Consider the following 25,912-nt stretch of genomic DNA (forward strand, 5'->3'; position numbering starts at 1 on the left):
GAGCCATCCTCTGGTTTTATTCATTGAAAAAGTAGAAGTGGGCTCATTGAATTCAGGCATTGATCAATATTGCCAATATACTTGATGAAAAAACTCATGCCCTGAATATTAAATAAAATTATCCTGACAAAGACAGGAACAGATTATGGTGTTATACAAGTCCACAGTACTAAAGAACCTAAAAGCTTTTCTTTCCTTTCCGTGGAGAAAATGAATAAAAAAAGCAACACGTTATGCACACAAGGCTCAACTTTGATACATTTATCTGCTCAGAGAAGCAAGAAGTGGACACAGTCTTTCACTAGCCATGTTTATCTAGCCTGCAGAACAGCACCGGATTCTAAGAGAATCAGAGACAAAAAAATATTCAGATAAGTAATTGGAGACTTCCAGCCTCTTCCATATCCACTGAGTTGCTTTAGGCAAGAGAGCTTTTCTATCTACTCCTGGCCACTAAATGACCTCTCTTGGATGCATCTGGCAGGTACTTCATTTATCTGCATGAAACTTTTTTAGTGTTGTCCAGTTCATCCCTGCATCACTTTCCTGGATACTGAAAATCCAAACCACAGATACTGAAAGGCTATTCATATACCAGTATTCACACTGCGCCATTTGTTGGTCTTCTCCATCAGATGCCATTCAGAATTTTATTTGCCTGGGTAATGCATCTGCACACTGGACAGCAGAGATGAGTTTTTTAAGCGCTTCCCATGAGTGTACTTCCATTCTGAATGCTTTGTGCTGGCACGTCCTTAAAACAGACACTTTACGTATCCCAAGGAGAAGCAAATAAATCCTGCATGGGGCACTTTTTTTTAGCTTTGCTTCAGAGGCCACTGCATGATGCCATGCTTCAGTTGTCTTTGCTGATTTTATGGGCCTGCTGGGCATGCTCACCACTCTGCTTACAGGCACCTTTATGCATTTCACAGTAGTGAGGCCCAGCAACAACCCTGACAACAAGGATAGCTACAGCCTGCTTTCTCTTTCTTTGACAGTGTTAGGACCAGCAGCTCCTTTCAGCCACCTCACTTTTTCTGTCAGGCAAGCCAATCATTTTTAGTCTCCTTATAATTTATATGACCCAGCACTTATAGTTTTCTAAAATTCTCCATCCATTTCACAGTCCTGCTACTCTGATCACTACTGGAAGAGGAAGGAACATTGCCCATTTCACACAGCTAAATGACTGAACCTCATACAGCACTTTTAATTGCGTACAATGTGATTGTCACTAGTAGGAAAAAATAAACCAATAGTTCCATGAAAGAAAATACATGCTCATCCTGAGGCCATCTTGTGTCATCCTAGGCTGCATGCTTCAGACTCCGCCCTAAGTTGGTACCTGCCCTAGGTTTGGTACTAATGTTATATGACAAACAAGAATGGGCAGCCTGAGAGCTGCAGCAGCTCAAAATGTGGTCTAAATATGGTTTGAAAGTACCACTCATGTTTCCAGACCTCTTTAATGAAATTTTAAGTCTTGATGGTTGTTCTCTTTGCCCACCACTGAGTCTAGCTTTCTAAATTACATTACTGACATTCATACTTTTGATAGGAACTACTACTAGTAATTATCCTGTGAGCACTGCTAAATCAGGCACTGTCATCATACTCCATGTGCCATACTCAAACTGTGTGTACTAGAAGCTGATACAAGCCTTTATAGTTTGGCTTAACCAGAAAGAACCCTTCTGTTTTAGAAGAAATTCCTCTGTGGGTTTCTCTCCATGTTTCCTGGACAAAAATAGGATTTCTTAATCACATTTTTGAATAGCTGAGAATTGCCAGGAGATACCAGGTGTGACAGCCCCTCTGCAAGTATGCAGAGATCTTCAGTATGCAGGTAAATGGATTAAAATGTAACTTTGTAACCTGTCCTTCCCAAAGTACTAGAGTAAATTCCCACATAGAAAGACATATTAGCAATCTGTTTGCAGGTGATTATTGCAATTAAACTTTATTCCACTTGCTGCACGTAAGAACCATCATCTTCAAGGAAAATTCAGACAGAAGCACATTACTACCTAAGAGATGTTTTTTACACCCAGAAGCAGAATCCTGCTAGAGAATTTTTCCCTGTGAGAACAGTTAAAATGTTAAATTGCTCACAAGGAGGTAAAGGTCATCACCTCTATAGGTGTGGACAAAGCTATTGATGTCCATGTGATTTCCATAGTATTCATTACTAGCTTGGAAGCTAGCCTGACAAGATGACTGCAGAAGAATAATTTTCTGCCAGAACCATTTGGTCTTTGGAAAAACTGTCCAGTTCAGTTTTCATATTCCTTTAATAACTTTGGTGATCTGTTTAAAACTAGATCTGTGAACAAAGTTTCTTCCATAACTTAAAGTTAAGATTGAAATATGATTTAATGAAACAAAGCTCCTCTGTCCATCTAAGGTTTGCAGCAAAATTCTGTCTTCTTACACAGATCACAATATAATGAACCTACAAACCAGAATAACCCCATGAAGAGCAGTATTCCGTAATAAATCAAACTCATGTGGTAGGCAAGTGTGCTGAGAAATACTTACAAATAAAGCCAACAAAATGCTGTGAGGAAATTTTAGTGTTCCTCCCAAACAGCAGCACCAAAGGGAGAGTGACAGCACATAATTTTATAGGACACGGCATATTACAGCAGTTCTGCCCAGTGTGGGATTAGATTTTTGTGCTCCTGCATCTTATTTACTCTCTATGGTGTATGTAACATCATACAGGGTGTTCACTTGATGTTTATAAAACTATGCTACTTTCATTTCAAAGAATGTATTTCACTGCTTCTATAAGAAAAGAATTTTTTTTTTTTCCTCCTTGAAGAGATCCCAAAAATATCTATCTTTGGAAATATTTGCTACTAAAAAAAAAAAAAAAAAAAAAAAAAAAACCAACAAAAAAAAAAGTCAATCCCAAGAAATAACTCTAGCATCCAAAGTTCCCTTGCCTATGTAAGGCACTGATTGCAAAAGCTTCTAAGGGTAAGAAGTGTCTTTCTAGGCTGCTGGGTCAGTTTTGACACTTAAAACGATAATCCAGACAGATCCTCAAGGGGACTGGGGAGGAAGCCAACAAGTTGATCCTCCTATGGAGGGGAAATAACAGCAATTCTTTCCAATAGCAAAAAAAAAGTCTCCTTGGAAGATTCTCAAAGGGGATAATCCTCAGCTAACCTAAGATCTGAGTATTTAAAGCACACCAAGAGAAAAGGGCTACTCTGAAAAAGTGCTGTGGTAGAGTGTATCAATCCAGAAAGCTGAAGCCTGCAAACATATTATAATTACAAGAGAAATACAACTAAATGTTGGTACTAAAGGCTATCTTTAATTGTTGTAATATGTAGTCAGGGGGAATTCAGCATTCCTAGCAGCCATAAAACAGAGTTCTAATATTCTTGCAGCAATTAAAACCATGTACACTGCCTACATAAAATGCTGGAAAATAAATATTTTTTTGTGTCAGCAGTGTGCAGCCTGCATTTCATTGCAGCTAAGTCAATTCCTTTAAATAAGTACTGAAGTGAAGTCACTCTTGTTGATCCTTTCTGGGGGACTCCATTAGAAACCACATTAGTGAGTGAAGGAATAGAAGTACTGACCTGTATCAGTCAAATCAATGGGAACAGACAGCACATCACAGAAGAGATGATGCCTTGACTTTTGTCACCTTGAAATCTGCAAGTGGTCTAGGTCATACTTAGGTCCTGTTTACTGAATATAATCTTTGCTTTACTTTCTTCAATAACCTGTTCCAAAATAGGACAAGCAGGGGAAAATTATCGCATGTTAATGATGTTCAAATAGTTCCTTAAAGTGATTTTTTAAAAAGCAAGCATTTCACAGAAAACATTGATTCAGGAAACTAATTTTCACAAATCATTTTCTCTTTGCTCTTTTAGCATTAATCAATACATAATAATCAAAACATGGAGTTTCAAAATTATTTCTGATTTATGGTACAATTTTCTTCCTTGTTGTAGAAGACCTGAAGAATTATTTTGAAATTAATAATCCAGCACACGTATTCTTCCCTTCTATGTCAGTATTCACTAATGCTGTGGATACAAAACCATCTCTTTTCTCTTGCCAGGTTTCTTGTATAGTACCCTGAAGAGCTGACTCACTTGCAGAGAAGTTACCAGAATCTTCTCTACTTGCTTTCTACTACAGCTCTTCAGTACTTCTGGGAGCAGTTACTTAATGCTTTTTTTTCACACCAATTTCCCTGAATCCAATTGAAATAGCAGAGCTGCTAGATATGAAAACCATGCAATTCAGTTGCTTTGCCTAATAGAAACATTGCTAATCATTACATGCTGTCATTTCTAGTACATGTTTAGAATGGCCAGTTTTTTCTGGAAAAACTTTAGTATTATAAAGCCTGACTGTAAATTTCTTCAAAAGAAACATTTCCCTCTGTTTATATTAGACGAATAGTAAAATATTTTGCACCTGACACAGGTGTCTATAAATTTTACATGCTAAACTTAGTAGTGTAGTCAAAAAGGAGCATTCAAATATTTTTAATAAACTTCACTCATTGGGGAAAAATGTATTTTAAAAAATCACCTTTTACTTATCAGCACTGTGGACAGTAATAGCAATTGTCTTTCACCCACACATCTTTACTTGTGCTAGTGTTTGGGAAGGGTTTTTTTCCCTTTTTTACTTGATAAACTGATAGCAATTGGCTGTCGTTCCAAGGTGTTGTTTACCTGACAGGTTGGTTTTCTTGTCTGGTTACACTAAAAATGAATAACTGGTTTCTAGCTGAACTAAAAACAGATTGGGATATCCCCAGTCATATTGATTATATCTAAATCTTCAGAGAGTTCCTTGTGACAGAAGCTGAATTTTTCATTCATGTAGGGGCCATAGCTTCAGCCTGCCAAATACCTGGAACATTTGTTTCATTGTCATTTGGCACCAAACAACACAATAATGTTAATTGTTCAAAGCTAAAGTATTAATGTTCCTGTAAACTACAACACATTCACATATACAAGCACGAGGCCCTCCTGTAGTCTTTCTTGTCATCCTTTTCCACATTGGAAAGTGAAATACAGAAATGTTCCATCATGGAAGTACACAGAATGTGCAGCTGGCTAAGTGCAAGTTTCAAGTAATATCTGAGTGTATTGAGGCACTTCTGTCACGTTATCTCATCAGGTTATTTTTCAAGAGGATAAGAGCACTTGGAGAAGAAGTCTAGGCAGGATGGCACGGAATCTGAAGCAAAAAGCTCAGGGGCATGGCAGAGAGGGGCAGGACAATGGGATCAGAACTGCTGGGCACACAAAAGACAGCTTGAGACTTGACTGCAGGCCATCCTTTCCCCTGAAAACCTGAATTTGTCCATGGAGGTAGCCAGTTGAAGCATGTCAAAGAAGAATCCATCTCTTCCTAATTTAGACAGCGTGGATAAACTTATAAAACAGGGAAAGCGTTACTACCCATGTAGATCCATGGTCACTCCAGACTGCATTGCACCATAGCTTCCTAAAATTATGGCCTTAGAAAAGTTTAGGGAGAAAAAGAAAAGTAAGATCTAGGATAGGAAGTGGTGTGCTTCCCTTCCCTCTCCTTCTTTTGATCAAAAGCTAAAATTGTAAATAGGATTTGGGAAATGAATGTTTGACTAATTTTAAAGGCTCAGGGTTTTGGTTCAACATCTGTTGCTTCCTTTGAGAGGTTTGGGGAGTTGTCAAGGGTTTTATTTTTTTAATTGAGCAGTTTAAATTTTTTTAATTGCTATCACTTTATGATATTGGTATAATTTAACACATTAGGATGGTATAATGACCAGACACTGCACTTATGTTTCACAGAAGAATAGCACACAGCTGCCTGTGCTTTGTGCAAGTAAAGCATTTAAAATAATAGCCTTGTGATGAAAGAACATTGAGCTGTTAATCACTTTCTAATATTCTGTGCACAGAAATATTCTTGAGATATTTGAAATTAGACACAAGATGCAAGAGAAGGCATCATTTTTGAGCGGCCATGTGACAGGTATGGCCACCTAATGAAATGTTTGTGTGTAGAAATTGCTGTACTTGAATTCAGAGTAGAAACAATACCTAGTCTTTCCTTCTTTGACATATCTGTCAAACCCATAACTTTACTTTCTGAAAAGTCCCAAATAGTACAGAAAATGATGATTCAGATGTGCCAGTATTTAAGTTATATAAATTATTTGGATGACTTCAGATACTGTGGAAAGCTAAAACAAAGTAATATGAAATATATACCTCACAAGAGATAACTAAAGACAAAAAGAAAGAAAAAAAAATCAAAAGCTTCTGAACAGATTCAGAGACACAAAAGTGCACTTTCTCTCTATGGCTCTGCCATGAATATTTCAATCATGAAGTCTTTTCCAGACAATTTAATCTTTTTTAAAAATATTAAGCCAGCATTTATCTTGCACTGCTCCGTCTCTAGTGTGCATTAAAGAGAATGATTTGGACAAAGAGTAAAAATCAAGTTTTCTATAAAGGACAAGCATTCATTAAAATACATCTGTTTATTGGAAAAAGCTCAAGACTTAAGATAGAGAACATTAGAAATGTCCTACTGGATGAGTCCTATAATCCATCCTTCCCTGTACTTGCTCTCCAGTAATGGCCAGAGCAGCTGCTCTATACTAAAATCATGTAAGCCTGCCCACTCTCTGTTTTCTGTCCCCTCCACACTTTCCTAGTATCCACGATGTGGGTTTGGTTTTTAAGTGAGGCTTGTTAAAGGGCACCCTTCCTGCTTATTTCTTTCATTTCAGGAACCTACTCTATGTGATTATCTAGCCCGTTTTTTTTTTCTCCAGTCTGCCGATAGGACCAGCCTCCTGGTCCTCCTGTCACATGACATTCACAAAGCTGACTGCTACATAAGAACAATAGTTTCTCTTATTCATCCTGAACTACCCTGCTAGTTTCCTCAAGTGGCTCCTGGCTGTAGTACTGTGGGAGTTTATCAACAGCAGTTCATCATTCATCACTGCCCTTGTGGGTTTTGAGCTTCAGCTACATGACCTCTCCTCAGAACTCTCCACTCTAAACTAAGTGCTCTCTTCTTTTCCTTATAGCATAGCTCTCCCAAGCTCTCAAACCAATTTAGCTGCCCTTCTCTACCTGCTTTACCTGTGCTACATCCTTCTTCCAGTTACAGGCAAGACAAAATCATGCTAGCAGACCCAGGACTTGGACGAGAGCCAGCAGAGAGGCAGCATGTTTGCAGAATAGCAGCAAGATAGGAGGTAGCAACACAGGGGCATTTGGAGCCCACACCTCCCAAACACCAGACTGCCAACAGCAAAGGAAAGGAAACTTTTATTTAAAGAAATATGCATATTTTCCTATTCAATTATATAAAATAAAATTAGAATGAGGTTATAAGGTTCCCCCACTATTTCCTGATGGGTTAGAAATGCTAAACTTTAACATGTCAGATGTCTTCGTGCATTGTGCATTGTTACTTCCTGACCCTTCTTGCTATTTTGATTCTGAAATCATGATGAGATGAAGTAGAAAAAAAAATTTCTCAAATAAAAATGTCACTTATCCAAATTTGTCTTGCCTGTGGGGTGAATGCCTGCTCAGCTCTGTAACTTGCTGTCACACTCTCATTTGGTAAATTTTCTAAAATAAGTTACATTATTAACTTTATAAAAATATTTTCTGAGAATAGCCTCCCTGCTTGCTATTATCTGTGACTTCCAAAGTTAGTAATATAAATTCATCAAGGGCACAAAAGCTGAGCCCCACAGTATGGTATCTTCTCTGATACTGCATTCTTAAATCTCGGCTTACCCTTCTTTATGGGTGGCTGTTAAAGATATGACACAATAATATCAACTTTTCCAAAAAATTAGAAATTAAATTGACTAGCACACAATCATTTGCAAATTATTCAAATGCATTTGTAATACACTGCTTGAAATTCATGCTGTATTACTCAGTCACCCAGCGTATTCATACGGGAGTAATGAAACTGTCATTCGACTTGCATATTAACTAGTCCAATAGAGATCAAAGTATACATCTGACTTTCACCTTAGTTTTAGATTGAGCTGCAAGTTTCAAGATTATGACCAATTCAAGAGGAAGGTGATTTGCAAAACTAGCCACCAGAGCCCTACTTATACACTTTTATAGTGCTCATGTAATTAAAAATTTGCTTCCAGCTTTGAACATTCATGCTTCAAAAATGTGGTTTCTACACCTTTTGTTACAAAAAAAAAATTTAAGCACTTTTGGACAAAGGTTATTACAGTCAAATTAAGACCAGCTTTCAATTAAAATTCCACTGGGTATATTGTAAAATATCTGAAATATTACTGAAATTTGGGGTTCTTTTAGAACATAAGTTTCATACTTAATTTGAAGTGGGGTATTCTTCCATATTCTTCCATGTTGACTACCACACAAAGAAACATAAATAAATTTGAAGTAAGCTGAAAGAATGGCCAATCTTTATGGTGTTTTTATCAAACTCCAAGTTTGGTCAGAATATATAGACTTTTTGAACAACAGCTATTTGTTGCATGACATAGACATCTTCCTTTTACATTGCTGTTCTCTATAAGTGTCACCCAGGGATAGTGTGCCGTCATGCATACAGGTCACCTTCTGAAGGTGTCTTAGCAGCAGTGCTTGATTCAAAGAGTACACAAGAGAATTTGTAAATATATACAAATAATAAAAAATAGATTTAGGTTTTGCATATTTTTGCCTTTTAGAACACTTCAGAAGTTCCTTAACATGACAATCTAAATACAAGACAACTACTGAGTCACCTTCTTAAAAGGCTAGTAGATTTGTATTTGGCCACTGCAGACTCCACTGCAGACTGTACCACTGTATTCCAAATACTTGTTTTCCTCTACTTCATCTAATAAAACCGATATTAACATTTCAATACAAAACACATGATGGATTTGGGAGGAAAAAAACCACATCATGAGATCTCAGTGAATTTCTTCCCAATTTATGGTTTACAGGACATCATTCTGCTTGCAAGATCTTCTGATAGTCTCAGCTACAGGAAATTAAAAGGCAGAAAACAAAGCCAATTGCATTTTCCAGAGTTTTAATGGCTCAGCATTGCAGCTTGTGAAACAAAGGAGCAAAAAAACAATATTGCAGGGAGCATTAACTCATACAGTCACCGGGCATCTAGTATGTGTGATCAGGTATAGAGAAAAATGTCCAGCTATAATTCTTTTGTTAATGTTTTGCTGTTGTAATCCAGAACAATTTGGTGACAAAATGCTGTGCATTGAGAAAGGAAACCACTGTTAATAAGAGTAGAGGAGGATTTACTTGTGAAAAGTGAGTCAGGATATTGCCTGAAACAATGACTCACAAAATTGATGTCAAAGGCAACATTATCTACATCAAAGGCATCAAAGATCCCTCTTTCCTTTCTAATTCTTTTTTTTTTTTTTTTTTTTTTGTTCTGCATGACACTTTTAATAGACTGAAAGACATACTTCATCCTTACAGAGTTGAGGAATGCACAGGGACAGACACAAAAGACACAACAATTCAGGGCAGGGAGAAGTAAGTAGGAGTTTTCATAGCTTCCGAGTTTTCAAACCAACAACCCACACCAATCACCTACAAAGAGTACACTAAGAATATTTGAAATTTCAACCTACAGTTGTAGCTGGGCTTCTGTATCAAAACTGATCGCAAAGTTGGGGTTTGTTCTAAACCATGACTATGAATAAATGCCAAACTCAACCCCAGAGGAAGTAACTCTAGTAGGTATGGGTCAATCTCTGCTGCTGGAGACTATGAATGGAGATTGGAGACTACATAAGTAACAGCCAACAGTGGTAAGGGTCTTGTTTATGTTTTGCTCCATATTTAACATGGATAATGCAAAATGTCACCATCCCTTATCATCTCAGCATTTGTGTATGTCTTAGTCAATTGGCTAGTTATGATCTAAGCATGGAATTACACAAAAAAATAAGGAGAAAAGTTTACCCTAAATGAATTTAAAAAATGCAGGGCAGCAAAGAAAACCAACTCTAAATGGAGAATTTCTCTTTGCTAATATAAAAAATAAAGGGAATCATCTATTAATTACAGACAAATGTAAACAGACTTTTATTTAGTCTGCCTAGCCAACAAAACTGAAAAAATAAATTCTGTGGTGACAATTTATAACTTAATTAAACCAAAAAATTGTATACTCCTTTTCAGACAAAACCTGAACAGTGCAATTTCCAACAAACTTACAAGATTTTTTTTTTCCTGCCCACAATCATTGGGCATAATACGGGTTTTACTAATTCAGCACTTCAAACAAAAGTAATTAAAATTATTCCTTTTTAAAAAAGGTTGTCCAGGCAGTGAGAAAGTTTACTAACTGATTTGTGCAGTGCTCTGTGCCTTGATACAAAAGTAATATGGAAAATTGTAGCTCCAAGTTTAATTTATCATACAAAGCTTAAGAAATCTTCGTGAGTGAAGAATGGGGCTCAAAACGCAACTTTTGACAAACAAGTCAGGCATCCGTAGCATAAGCAGAGACCAAGTAACTTCTGAGAACCCAGGAAACACCAAGATATACTTTAGAGGTTATGGGGAAGACATTTTTTCAGGAGATCTGAGTTGCATTTATTCTTTCTTTTAAAAATTGCCAGACATAGCACAAGTCTGAGAGAAAAAATACATTGAAAGTAGCTTACATAAAACCACTTTTTTATTTTATTGTCTTGCCCTGCAGAAATGCCGTTTCTGCATTTTCAGTTTTTCTTAGTTTTTTTCAAATAAAACCCAGCTTTGGACACTTAAAGCCTCCCTGTGGTTTTTGTCAAGGCAAACCAATCTTCGGTCTATGTGGGAAGCTCGTCACCCAATTGCAAAAGCATAGCTACACAAGAGGCCATAAAGGAGTCATGCACTTTGAATGAAAGAGTCAATAGAAAACACACTGCTAGGAGAAGGCAGTGGTGCAGTGAAGATTCTCTCTATTTGGCATCCTCTTCAACAGGACGTTCGCACAAGTATACTTCGTTTTGCAGTCTCTGAATCTCACCTTCATTCTTGCATAGCAGTAAAATGTTACAAGGAAGGTGTGACCACATGCAAGGATCTCCCTAATGCAGATGAGTTGTTTCCCCTTGAAAATGACATGGACTAGATAACAAGTTCTGCAGCATATGACCTGATATTTAAAAAAAAAAATAACACCCGCACACCTATCAGGTTCGAGGAAATTAAAACTGCAGTGGCATTTCTTAATTTCTCTATTTCTGCTGTTGTTTACGCCTGCAGCCAGCATTCAGAAGAAAATGGGGCGTTTGGCACAGCCCTGGCCACTGGATCAGGCTCCCGGCCCCAGATGGAGCCAGAGTGGGGCCAAGCAGGGACAGAGGGGCAGGGGATGCCCTCAGGGCACTGCCACTCCCCTGTCCTGCTCTGCCCCAGTGACAGCTCCAGGGATGGCACCACACAGACCAAGGTGAGCTGGGGGAGCTGGGGTTTCTTCAACACCTATAGGGCCCTGGAGCTCTGTCTGACCTCTGCCAGGAAGCCTCCACTTCTTGCCTGAGCTGTACCAGAGGACTGACGTGTCTGGCTCAGCTACAGCCCCTGCCTGGCCATGGAGGGCCTTGATCCTGGCCTGGACTTTGGCCTGGCCCTGTGGCGCTGCAGGGGATGGCAGGGCCAGACCCTGACCTCGTGTTTGATTTCCAGGCTGGTTTCACACTGCCTTCACTGCTGCTGTATTTTCTTACACTATAGGCTTGTGGCTCAGTCTGTCTGTTGTTTCCAGGTCTGCCTTGCTTTCCATGCTGGGAGAGGCAGGACAAGCCTCAGCAGCTGAGCCGTGTGCTCTGCAGGCCTTGGGGTGCCCTCAGCTCCTGACTGGCCTTCCCTCCGGCAGTAGCCGTGCTGTCCCTGCTTTCTGGAGCCAACCTTCTGAACAAACCTTATATTTCCTATTCCAGCATATTGCTTCCTGGTGTGGCACAACAGAGTTATTCCACTCACAGCTGGAGCTTAGCTGGTAGCCAGCTGTTCTACTACAACAGGAAGGTGATTTTTTTACTGCTAGGTTGGGGGAAGACTGTATTTTTATTATGGTTATTGTGTTTATTCAGTTTATTGTGTTTATTCCACTCCTTCCTTTCTTTACACAACACACTGTAGTAGAACAAATTTTACCGAGAGTGTGTGCACTTGAAAAAAACCCCACAATTCCCGTGGCCTTCTTAAATAACTTGCAATTTTAAATTCTAATGGTTGAGATTAGCTCATGCATTTATACTGTTCCACTGAGCCAAACAGCAGAGCAACAATAGTTGTAGAAAATAAAATTTTGTGTATTAAGGAACAATATGTGTATATGTGGCATTTACTCTAAGGATAGTCCAGACAGGGAAAATACTGAAGACTATTGTGGCAATTCCCCAAAAATACTCTGCAGGCCTTGGTTACATAAACACATGCCACAGCAGTACTGTTAATACTTCTAATATACCGTGACTTCTAAAAAGGGACTTAAAAGTAGCAGCATGCTGCATTTGCCCAGGCAACAAAATACTTTTGTATACAAAATACCTACTTGTCAAAAAAATAAAACATAATCATGGTTGTATGTAATACGACCACATACTAATTTCACCATTTTAGTACACACTCTCTGCTGCATCAGCAGTTGAACAAAAGTTTCGACTGCTATCAGTACATAGCCTTCAGTTGTTCATAACATAAGGCAACAGATTTCTCGTTCTGGGCAGCCAGCCCTCACTGTTTTGTGCAAATCTTCTCCCAGGACTGTCGGCTAGAGCTGCACAGCCTTTGCATAGCTTTACAACATCTGCTTGGGTCAGCTTAAATGTCAGCAGAAGTTAAGTCCTGTGCCATTATATTAAATTCTTCAAGGCAAGTGGCTAGCATTTCTTCTAGACCAGATGGAGCCGAACATGACACGATATCCCTCACATTTAAACCTCATTCATTTGATAGACTCCAGCATAATGAGCAGCATGTGAGGCCCATTGTTAGTTCTGTATCTGTTGATGTTTTTGCACACTATCCCAGTGAAGAGAGAGCGGTTAATGGAATTTAACTGATTTTTACTCCTCTGCACCAAACTGCAGGAATCCTCCCACACCCCCATTTATCTAGGTAAGTGAACAACATAGCTGTAGTGTTCAGCAGTGCTCCTCAGGGGCAGGTAAGCTCACCTGAGCAAACAGAGATGAAGAATTAGGGCTCCACTTCGCATGTTTAAGAAGAGTTGGGTTAAAACTTTGCTTTGGCCTTCATCTTCAGTCCTGTAGCAGCAAACTCAGTCCCCGTGGATACTTAGTCTTAATGCTGTTAGGGGCTAATTCAGTCATAAAGGAGCATCATAGCTGGACAGTGTTTGTCTGCTGCTTCTCAAAGTCAGTGCAGGTACTGGAAACCTGGCACAGGCTCTGATTTCTGGCCATTACTCTGTTCCTGTGTGGATTCTCAGGCAAAAAACTACTAATCTTACATTTCACAGGCTAAAATATTTCTTCCTGCTTATTATTAAACATTCACTGTAACTGCAAGTATATAAAGTATATGTACAGATTCTGCAGGTGTTGAATTTGAAAAAAACCTTCACCATTTCCATTGCAAACAGTTCCCATGTGCCTCAGGCTAGGTGAGGGTAAGATGTGGCCATTTAATTTTTTCTGCCTATACCTGCTATCCTACATTCTGCTTCGGGTACAGACTGTGGAAAGAGAGCATGCTTTTAATCTTGCCAAGTTGATATCTGAGAGGTTTTGCCTAATTTCTGTCCAGCTAAGCCCACTGAACCAAGTTTGGACCCTCCTTCATTTTATGCATCTCAGTGAAAGAGAATTTTCTCAGACCACAGGGGACATGAGATCACGCCTTTACCCTATGAAATAAAAAATACATGTTTATGTGAGAGAGGTTGACTACTAGTCACTTCTGACTAATAGAAGTCATATTGGCCTCTAACTGACCCATGCTAAAATTTTGGAGGCAAAATGCTTATCATTCAGACACCAGAAAATGCCATACTGAAAGAACTAAAGCAATGGTAGTCTGTTATTTTTTAGAATTAATGATATAGTTCTTATGGATTTCTGAGTATTACCTTAGTATTCATGTCTTAGGGCAAATTTTCTGTGGGCAAGGGAAATGCATTTGTCCAAACTGACCTTCTTTGTGCTAACTTGGAGGTTACTCAACGACTCACCTTTGACAAAAGAATACCAGAAAGCTCTTGCAGTATCACTCTGTTCCAGAAATGTCAGATGCTATTTTGCATAGATTCAATGACCCTAAATAATGTTGTATCTTCTACTTGGTAAATAATTGATCTATGTCTGGTAAAACAAATGGAGCAGGAAGATTTCTGTTGCGCGATTCTTCAGGCTGCTGTATATTTTCTGAGGTTTTGGCAACACTAAGCCAATTAAAATATATATATTCACTACAAGCTCAAGCAAGTCATACATTCCACACATGAAAGAAAATTAATTATACTCTCAAATTGAAGCAATTCAGAGGGTTAATTTGCCATTGTAAGCCTTATGATTATGAAGACGGTAGACTACAATGATTTTAATAGGTGATTTAATTTTAACATTTCTCAAGGCTTTGTTTGCACTGTACACAAATAAAACAAATGCTGAAAGCATTATCTTGCAGCTAATCAGAGTAATGAAGTGTGTTGTAATCTTAATCTAGAAACAATGATAAAGTTATTTCCTTAGTTTAATACTTTTGTTATAAAATTGAGATAATCAGTTCCTCCTGCAGTTTAAGGAGGCATAAACAAGGGTTAGTGAATATCCCTCTATAGAAGATCTTGGTATTGTTACATCTACAACCAAAGTACTAAACACTTCTGAATCTCACAACCAGAACACTCATAGAGTTTCTCAACCCTTTTGCTTATCTTCTGTCTTGAAGATGCATTGTAGAATTTAAACTCAACACAGGAAAACTCTGATGTTGTAATGTCAGAGTTAGTTAAACCCAGGAGAACCACTTCATTAAAATTTTGCATAGAATTAAACAGTATAAGATTAAGTTGCCAGCTTAAAGTGCAGGACAGGACAGTTTAGATCATATGCTGGTTTATCTGGAACCCAGTTCTGTTGGTCTTAAATTTTGCAACACTTCTCTTTCTTTAACAGACTTAAAAGAAATAAACATATACATTGCTCAGACTGAAGACCAAATTATTGCACACCCTTCCAGAATTTCCCAGAACATTGTCACTCCCTGTATTTGTTAGCTACCAGATGCATCTGAGACATCCCTGTAAGACCAAAACTCCTTAATTCCCATGCTTCTGTGACTTTTGCACAGGACTGCTGTACCTCTGCTCTAGTACTTCAGCATCACAGATATATTTACTGCTTTTCCTAAAAGAAAGTATTCTGGGATATATATGTGCTAATCTGAAAACTCAAATGATGGTGGTGACTAAAAACCTTTATTGTTTCCATTCTCAACTCAAAATGTTATTTAAAACAATTATTAAACTGTGTATAATGGAACTTTCAAGTGAACTTTATGTGTTAATATAAAGTGCTGAATTCTAGCATTCTATTCTTTTATCCTGTTTTCATTCATCTTCAGTCTTTACTAATCCAAGTCAATGTTATTTCATAGAATCATAGAATTTCCTGAGTTGGAAGGGACTCACAAGGATCATTGAAGTCCAACCCTTGATTGAGAGAGCACATTAAGAGCTTTTCTCCCAAGGAGAATATCCTGTACCAAATCAATTTTTCATTTTTCACCAGTGAAAATGTGGTAATTGGAGTAAATGCTGTGGTGAGAACTTATAAAATCATCCAGTTTTATAATAAAATTTAAATGGTCTTAAGATTTTTACTTGCTTATATAAAATGCATGCTTTGTCAGATATTTACATGTTACACATTACTGTGTGAGTTGTGTCTAAATTGAGATTAACTCAGTTGGTTAGAGAACAGTGATAATAATGCCAAGGTAGTGGATTTGATCCCTGCATGCACAATTCACTGAAGAGTTGACTTGCTGATCTTTGTGGGTCCCTTCCAACTCAGAATATTCTGTGTTTCTGTGATTTAACAATCCACACAGACTGAAGTCTGTATGAAAACCAGCAGACTTTGCTTGCAGGTATTTTGATGTGGTGTCAAGTTCTCAGCAATACAATAAAAACATATTCATTAGTGATGTTCTGATTATCATCAGTATCAATAGCCACTCTACATATATGTTCATGCTAAGTACATAAGTAATCATTAAAAAAGGACATTCAAAATTATATCTGAAATTTAGACAAATGTTTCAATTAAAACATTTTCTGCCATTTCCTAAACCGTAGACATCCACATACTTGGAAGAGGTAAAAACTTCTGATTCCAGGCAATGTGTTATGTGATCTGTTTCTATGTTGAGCTAATTTGAGTCTATAGTAAGGGAGTTTTGTTCATTTTTTAAAACCAAGGTATTTTTTTCATTATTTTAGAGTTCCTTCTGAATACTTCTGATGGAGTACTATGCAGTCCATTCTGAAATTGTTAATGTTACATAAATTCAAAGAGCACAGTTACCACTTCTCTTTTTTTTTTTTCTGTTTTTTCAGGCAGATTTTTAAAAACAAATCTTCAAATATATAAGCCAATAATATCTTTATATCTTTGCCCAAAGTGACAAGCTGTCTTTTTCCCTGTACAGATATGAAAAGATGTGGTCTTGCTGCTGGTGATATTTGCTCTGTGGGAAAGGAGCTGAAATAATGTTCTAAATGCAAATAGGGTATAGATGTCTCAGGCCTTTTGAAAATAACTCTGTATTGATTCACTTCAGGAATAAACTCTATAGGACTGATTGAAATTCAGTACCAGGAAAAGAGGAACCACTGCAGATTTTTTGCACAAATTGCTCAAAGGCTCTAATAAATGTCAGCTGTAGATGGCAGGTAGGGTGAACTACCCGGCAGCTGTGTATCTTCACACCCTCAAGCCTTTTCAATTCCATTTCCTGAAGACTTTCAATTTATTTCAAAACCTGCCTCTTTCTGCTGTAGGTGAAGATTTTTAAAGTGAGAATTAAATATTTTTTTAATTGAGTCATCATCTAAGCAAGATAAAAAGAGAATGGTAACAGGCATTTTAAGAAAACTTTGTCAGTGTTAGGGGGTAGATGTTTTAAATGCTTAAATGCAGCCAACAGAGTACATACTTTGGCTCCTTGAACTTCTAGAAGAGAAAAGAGTTTTTTTTAAAAAGACTTAGTGTGAACCTCATTGTCTAACTCACCCTTTTAGAGAGAGACCATTGCCTCCAGAGTTTTTTGTGAAAAAGTTAATTTATTTTTGTTAGCATTTAGTATGAAATCATATTGTTTTAATTTTCTGTAGCTAGCCATTTGCTAGTCTGTGTGATTGTCACAGTGTAGGCACAGTTAACATCTACCCACAGATAGATATTTCACAGTGTGAGTATACACACCCTCAGAATCTGCACATTTCTGCTCAAGGAGACGTATAGAGACTGCTAAATGCAATTGATAACATAAATTTAATAGCTATTAATTAAATAAAAGGGTCTGATCCAACTAAAATACTTTTCAGCAATTCAAGCAGTCCACTACCAGGAAGGATCCAGAACCCAGCAGGAAACTTATTCTTGGAAGGCGACAACTGTAAGACACATGATATAATTTCTTTCAGACTGAATTTAAAAAGCTGAAGTTTCCTGCTTCTTTGAGTCAAGTTTGATCATGAAGATTTTAATCTTTTTCATTTCAAATTCAATTTGAGATCTCATAAAAAGTACTCAGTACACTGTCAGTTCATCCCTGATAGTGATGACTGGTGGAAATTATCCTGTGGGTTGTTACTGACATCTTCCTTGGCCTTGGGAGCAAGTGGAATGTCGCGGTGCCCACTGAGAGTCGACGGACTCTGTCACCGGCAAGCCCAGACACAGCGATAGGCGTCGGCAAGGGTCAGTCTGCAAGCAGCGCAAGCAGGGCTGACTCCTATGGGTTCTTTCCCTAAAAGGGCTCTTGTGAGCGATGGAGATATGACAGGCAGTGGAACGAAAGGAGGAGACAATTCCAGACGAATAGAGGGTTTATTAGAAACACCTCCTCAGCCCGGGACTGTCCGGGGGGAGGAGGGTGCAGTGGGTTTTTGTCAGGGACTAGCTGCGGGGGGGCAAAGGGAGTGGTCAACCATCGCTAGCCAACCAGGGCAAGTTGCTAGGGGACCCAGGGTTAGGGGAACACAACTTGGACTAATCAGGAGAGAGTAGGAGGGAGTTTACAAAGGCGGGAAAAATAACAGACACTTAACCAAATGCCGCATAACAGGTGTAGGTGCAAATTGAAATCATGTGAGTGAGACAAAGGAATAATAATTAGGAGGGGTAGGGTACATGGAACCAGACGAGTACAAAAATATATGAAGTAAAACCGATTAAATTAACACACTGCCACAGTGGAAGGCATCTTTTTAACCTACTTTAGACAAATACCTGTTTGATACAACAATGTTGTGTGCCCATCACTGTGTTGTTTGAATCCCATAGACCTAGCAGATATTAAATTCACTAGATTGCATCCAGATTTTGGCATGGTAGATATCATTGCTACAGCCATATCAGCCAGTATTAGAAGCCCATACAAGTTTAGACTACAGGTCAGGTGAACAAGTCTTTCACATAGAATTGTTTTCTCCTCACTATGTCTACTTCCTCTTGACTTAACTGAGTCAGGAAAGGATAGTAGTGCCTACTAATATCTGTGTACCTTTTAACCTACAAAAAATCAGTCCAGTAGGTCTGCACAGTTCCCAAACTGATGTCATAAAACCCACATCAGATTCAACATCACTGAGCAGTTGTAAAGAAAGGAATGAGCACAAGGGTTTAAGCATCTTACTGCAAAGACACCACCACTAACACACTTTACGTTGCCAAATTATAGTTTTAGTAGTCACTTCAAATGCATGTTTACATTAGTAGTAGTAATAAGATACATTCAATATTCAGGCATGGAAATTAGAGCTTTTCCTCTAAGAGACAGTTGAGTTCCTTAGAGTAAACTGTGCACAATAAACAGTTACAAAGCACAAAATTCAGGGTGCTTTAGCTTCTGTAACAAATAAAAACTTGATTTAATAAAAGTATTTCAGTGAAAGGAAGCATCATCCCTAAATCTGGCAATCTTTCCAGGGTCAATAACAGGACCTGTAAGAAGCACTACTGAACAGCAGAAAAAAATGAAGCAAGTCGAAAGCCAGCTGTTAAAAAATGCAGTCTTTTTTGGATTCCTGGCAAGATAAGCTCTTCTGGCTGTATATCTCTTTACATTGATGGAATTGCTGAGGATTGCTGAAGATTAGGGAGAAAGAATGTAAAAACCCAACAGTGGAAAAACCAGAAGGCAATTCTGCATTTCAGCCAGCGTTTGCAATTCTGCTGTCCCCAGAGAGAAAATGGAAACTGTCAAATTTTTCCATGCTTATGGCCCCACTGAGAAGCTGATTTAGAACAGAAGACAAACAGTCTCCCTGAACTTCGTAACAATGTTGGGGTACAGAAAGAATTTATATTAATTTTCCAATATATGAAAACCATTGTTTGATTAGCAAAAGACAATAAAGCAAATGAAAAATTAAATGCTATTGATAATGAAAGTATGACAGCAGTGTAGATTCAAACCTGGTAAAATCTGGTGTTGATACTTAGGATAGATTTCAAAGTCATGAGGAAAATCAGTGAGTTTTTCTGGAAGAGAAGCAAAACCTCAGGCAATGGAAATTCAGAATTCAAAACAGATTAAAAATGGTCTCTAAAGTGACCTTAGAGTTTATGAGATGAGAGCAATCCAATGCTTCCTAAGTGAAGCAGGCCTTCAGACTATTTTAAATTAAAGAGCAGAGTCAAATATTTCCAATTTAGGAAACTAAAGCAATGATGATGGAATTTATTAATTTTGTCTTTAAGGAGGAGTTATATTGTATTAGGTAGGCAGTATTTGCAGTAAAACAGTGCACTGAATTGTTTCAAAGCCTGCCTATACAGTTTCTCTAGTTCCTGGTAGGAATATTCTTTTCATGATTTGTAGATCCGAGTCGCCACTGGTACACTCAAAATCTCCCACCACAAAATGAAGCAATGCTTGTGCCTTTCTGATAGGGCACATCTCCCATTTTGAAACAGGAAAAATATCTTTGGACCAAAGCCTCAAATCAGCATTGTTCCACCCCTCAACAGACGTCAGTCTTGGAGCAGTAGTGTTATTGCTCACAGCTACCTGACAGATGGCCAGCCCCGGAGAGAAGAGGCTGTCTCTTGGTAAAGCAAGGGTAGCTGCAGGACTGAGAAGTGCCCTGGTGGGATTTATCATCAATAATGACCTGGTTGGGTGCTGCCAGATCATGACTTTGAGAAGCAATAAAAGGAGGATTGTAAGAGCAGGCTATGAATATCCCATTTTGTTCCTATTAGGTAAAATAGGAGAACTTCCCTTTTTGCTGTGAAGCTTACCCGGTAGCTCAGGGCATTCAAAAGGTATTCTAGCTGCTAGGAATTGAATTAGAGGAACAAGGAATGGCTAAAGAGCAGAAGCAGTGGCAATTGCTGGTCACTGTTCTGCTTGTGTAGTGATTGCAGAATATTCTGTGGTGTGACATTAGTAGGAGGTGATCCAGGCGCAGCATAAAAGCAGGATACCTGACAGACTTTATAGAAGGTACAATGGCATTCTGGATAACTACCCTACTTTGTAGAGCACTGGGGTGGTGTAGTTAAAAGGGAAAAGTGACCTTATTCTTGCATACAACATGTTTTAATGTGCATGTTCCTATTGCTTTTTGAGAGACAAAGGCTTGTAAATGGAAGAAATATTCAAGGAGAGTAAAGAAAGCTCTAAAAGATGAAGCCACTACCTATCTAATGCAGCAAGTTTGCTGACTAATAACAGTTGATTAGAAAATTATGGCTGGCAGAGGCCGTCCACAAACTGTGAGCTGCAGACTGCAAGAACAATTTAAGCAGAAAAATTATAGCACCAAGTACGGACTGTGAAAGAGAGGACAGTACACCTCTTTACTGTCTTTTCTAACAGAGTACCTGCATATTTAGCAATTGTTTTTTTAAAGGACCGTTGTTATCATCAGAACCTTGCACACCATCCAGTCATGAAGATAAAACATTGGAGATTTGATCTTCTCTGGCAGACTGGGAGATTTCTCGTTCCTATCCATTTTTTGTGAACAGTAATTTTGCTTAAAATTCAACACACACATACCAAAGCTTTATTAAAATGTCTCTGTCTGAGCACAGCATCAAAAAGCTGCAAAATATAAGGCTGACAAAAGAAAAAGATCCATATATGAGACAGTGACAGTAATTGTCAGGTTTAACAAGGATGAAGGGTTGCATATAATATTTTTCATGTCTATTTTGCAAAGAAATCTGTGCGGGTTTTGTTGTATAATTCTGAAGAAATAGGCTCGTTTTTATAACTCAGTCATCATGACATTTATTTATTTTTCTAAGTTCTTAAGAGAGTTCTCAGAATCATTTTTTTGTTTCTCTGACAATATAAATTAAATGCCTCTGATGTACAGTGTTCTCTGATTTTAAAAAGGATGATTTGTTCTTGTATAACTTCATTTTCACATTACAGATTTTGTCACAAGTGTGATGATTCCATATTTGGATACATGTTCTAGTTCAGGAAAGACAATAGTAAACATGCCAGCTTTTGCTTTCTGATATTCTTGTATTTGTTTCTTCTCAGAGTTACCATCTTCCTGAGGTTTACCCCACCCTAGAAATATAGACTAAATGCAGTAATATTCGGAAAAATCTCTTATGTGGGAGAGAGGCTTGATTATGATGTACCAAATATTTAAAAAATGAAACTACTTTGCTAAACAAAGACTGTGCCATTGTATTTCAATAAGAAAAACAAAACAAAACAAAACAAAAATCCCACACCCCTGTTAATTGGACTAATGGCAAGTGTAAAACTGCTTCAAAGCAAGGAATTTTTATTGCAGAAGTTGTAGTTTCTGTTTATTTTAAAGGTAGGAGTAGGTTTTCCTACCCTTGATAACATTCAATAGCACCAAACACCATGATCTTCTCTGTACTGTTTACCTTGACTGTTCCAGTGCTCTCTGTGTGTTCACAAGAACAAGAACACAAACTGGTGCCACAGAGAAGCTGATGCCAGGTTTTCATCTCTGCTTGTTCCCCCGGTAACTTGTAGCAGCAGGCAGAGGGCCGGCTGTTTTTCCAAGGTTTCAATTTTTAAGTGTCTGCCTTGTGGTGGTAAATTGATGACATGCACAAATGTTTTTGAAGACATGAAAGGCTTGTGATTCTAAAGATTTCTTCTGAGTCTTTTTTCCCTTTCATAGGAACTATTTGCCATCTGAACAGCAGAAACTTCTGTGAGCAGTTCAGTTGCAGCACCTGAAAAATGAGGCATATGCAGCACCAGGTGGGCTAGACAGTTTCTTAGTTAGCTGTTTCATCTGTTGGTCATTGGCCGGACTTGATATACTTACTGTATCTGCTATTCCTTACTCTTTACTGTCTGTATTTTCATATTTTTACTAACCTTATTGAAATTCTCTTTTTCTAAAACAGGTTGAAGCATATGTTACAAATCAAAAGAAATCCATTCTTCATGTATCAGTTATATTTACAAATATCTGATACAGGCACTTCTTTTAAGTGACTTGAATATGGGACAACACAGCCTTGTGCTGAAATGAGTTTAATGAATCTCAGTAATAGCAATTCAACTTTTCTCAAGAAATTGAAATACATCAGTTCTCAATTTTTTTCTCCTACACATTTTGAATATTTGCTGTCAAAGCACATACCCGTAAGTCAAAAAACTGGTTAAAGGTCAACACTTTATACTGCGCGTGAATTTGACAAGTCTAGTGTTTATTACAATCTTGACATCCTTGGACAACGAAAAATAAAGGAATGTGTGGTTGACTGGTAAAGCACAAAATGTGGAATACATAAACCTCCAAATTCACAGACATTTATATCATGATTTCAATGAAAGTAGATTCAACCAGGAAGTAAATTGTATCAAGGGAACTGGAAAAGAAATAAGATTTTTTTTAACAATTTTCTATTGTTTTGTGATCTTAACATGGAATTTCAGGAATAGTTACCTTCTAACACTGGAAAAGAACTTTACTGGAGAAAAGATACCCTATTCTTTCTTTAACAACATAGCTTGTCTGCTTTGTACTTAATCTAAAACCAGTCTGAACATACAGAAGCAACTTTCCCTGAAAGAATTTCTGGCCAGACTCTAAAAACCGTTTTTTTCCAAAAACATTTGGCATTTGGCATTTGTTTTCTTAGGTGTATGTTTTTCAAGTTTGTGAACCTATTAAATAGAAGTACATAATTTAGTATCTTTTTATATTTAAAACCTGTAAAGTAATGCCATATTATATTGATTTCTTTATTCACTTTGCACAGCATCTTTTTTCAGCATCAGACCCAAAATATATGGGTATTATATTATAGTATTAATTTACCTGGGTATAATCTGTATTGTATATTTAAGTCAGTACATTTTTGTTTCTCTTTATTTCACTGAGTTATATCATCATTAAATTGATATAATGTAGCAGTGGATATGGCTCAGAGATTATACAGTTTATTGTGACTTTATGCCAGATAAAAATAAGGGAATTGAAACATTCATATTCAGAAGAAAGCAGCTTAACACTGACAAAATGAAACTGAGCAACTTTACTTCTGTAAGAAAGCATTTGTTCCTTTCAAAAATGCCAAAGTAAATTACACTTAATTAATCAAACTTTGAGTGATTTCCAATTAGTTTCCTACAGTTCTTCTATGACAGCTCTTTCCATTATTACAGTGTGAAAACAATAAGCAAAAGAGAATGACAATACATAATAACCAGGAGAAATTCAAACATTATAACTTCATAGAACACTCTCTTTTTCATGCTCTGGTTGTGTACTTATAAGTTAAAAAAAAGTTTGTAAAGTCCAAAATTAGGTTTGCATACACAATCCAAGTAACATCACCAGTGCAGGGACTGTCTTAGGTGGAGCCACAGAGCATTCCTTTGCATCTGTGACTTATTATAGGATGGGAAAGATAAAACACTTTTCATTTTAACGAAAATCTTAATTTCAATGTGCTCCAATTTCCTTAAACAAAAATAACTCCAGGGTGGAATTCTGTGCTTGTTCTTGTTCTTGTTCATTCTTGTCTTGCTGTTAAAGCAAGTGGAATCATATAAATTGACCCTCAATGTTTTCTTTTCTATCTAAACCAAGATATGTAATCTGAGAAAACAAAACAAGACAGGAAATAAAAATATAACTCATAAGTCAGTACTTCCACAAACCATAGCTAAGCTGAAAAAGATAAAGAGATGTTTAATATCAGCCCCATTCTTCCTACTGAATAAATTGAATTTGTAGTTATTATTTGTAGGATGTCAGCTCTGCCAGTGTAGGAGAAATATTTCCAGAAAGGAGAACTATAATTTCTTTCTCTGTGTCAAATGTTATTGGTGTCTCCCACACAAGCAGATCATTGATGCACTCATTTTCAATTGCATCTCCCTGACTATGAGATTTCTCTGTAGATATTTTCACAAGTGCTTCAGCAAATGACAAGGAGAAATCTGTTTATTTATTTGAAATAGTATTGTTTCCTGTTATATTTTCCTGCATTTATTTCTTATTTTTCTAAAAGCTAAGCCAAAGTAATTCTCTGTGGTTCTGACCTGCTTTTCTCTGCTTTTGTTCTTAAACAAAAATAAATTATATTATCTTGCATATAGCCTATTTGCAGAGTATTTCTGAATCTCAGTGCTTAAATATTGCATTCTTAACCTTTTAGCTGTTTTTAACAGGAGCATCCTTTGCACTATTGTTCTGGTTCCTGTGTTAGAACAGTTAATTACTATATGGACTTCACATGTGCTTGCAACCAACTCAGCTAAAAGTAGCATCTGGAAATTCAGCTTTATTTTTTACTTCATTCCTTTTACAGGGAATATTTTAGATCACACCCTTATGTGCTGGCAACTTTCAAATCTCTGTGTCATTGACAGCTGCTATGTCTAGGGAGGAGGATGCTGAAAAAATGTGCATTGTAAGACATGCACAACTTCTTTACTAAGCACAGCTGCTTGCTGAACAGCATCTTTTCAGGGAGCTGAATAGAAGAAGATGGAAAATTAGTTGGGGGAAAATGGTCAAGAGAATGCATGTGGTGGAAACTCATGGTTTCCAGAGAAAATACTTAACAAAAGGTGAAGAGCTGGTAACAATTCTAGCAAGATTCTCAGATGGCTAGTAACACAATAATAGTTATCTGCTGCTTTTCCCTGTATTTTCTATCATCTCTCTACTCAAGGATAAACATCAAAACCACAGAAATTGAAGTGGTCTAAAACTTTTAGTACTGGAATTTTCTAAAATTTTCATCTCAGCTTAGGATGGAACAACTTAGGTAGTTCTCCCTAAAGAGCAAAAATGCTTTACAGTCACACTATGAACAGCAGACACAGAGACAAGAGTAACAACATATCCCTCTTGAAAGCTAAGGAGCCCTTTCATACAGAAAAGAGAGCAGGTATGGTGAGAGGCAGGAATATGAGCAAGTTGAATCTACAAAAATAATCTGATATCTTCAGTGAAAAAAAAATATTATTTATAGACTATTAAGATTTGACCATTGTAAAATACACATTCAAGGAGAACACCATTCAGTCTCCAAGCTAAAAATCATAGAAGTCATAGTGGCAGAATTTTATTATAAAAATTGTTTACACTCCAGTGAAGTGATTGTTGCAAGGCTGAGGTAGTTCTGTACATTATTTTTTCCTGCCTGCAAAGG

The sequence above is a fragment of the Prinia subflava genome, chromosome 1 (assembly GCF_021018805.1).
Source record: "Prinia subflava isolate CZ2003 ecotype Zambia chromosome 1, Cam_Psub_1.2, whole genome shotgun sequence".
NCBI lineage: Eukaryota > Metazoa > Chordata > Aves > Passeriformes > Cisticolidae > Prinia > Prinia subflava.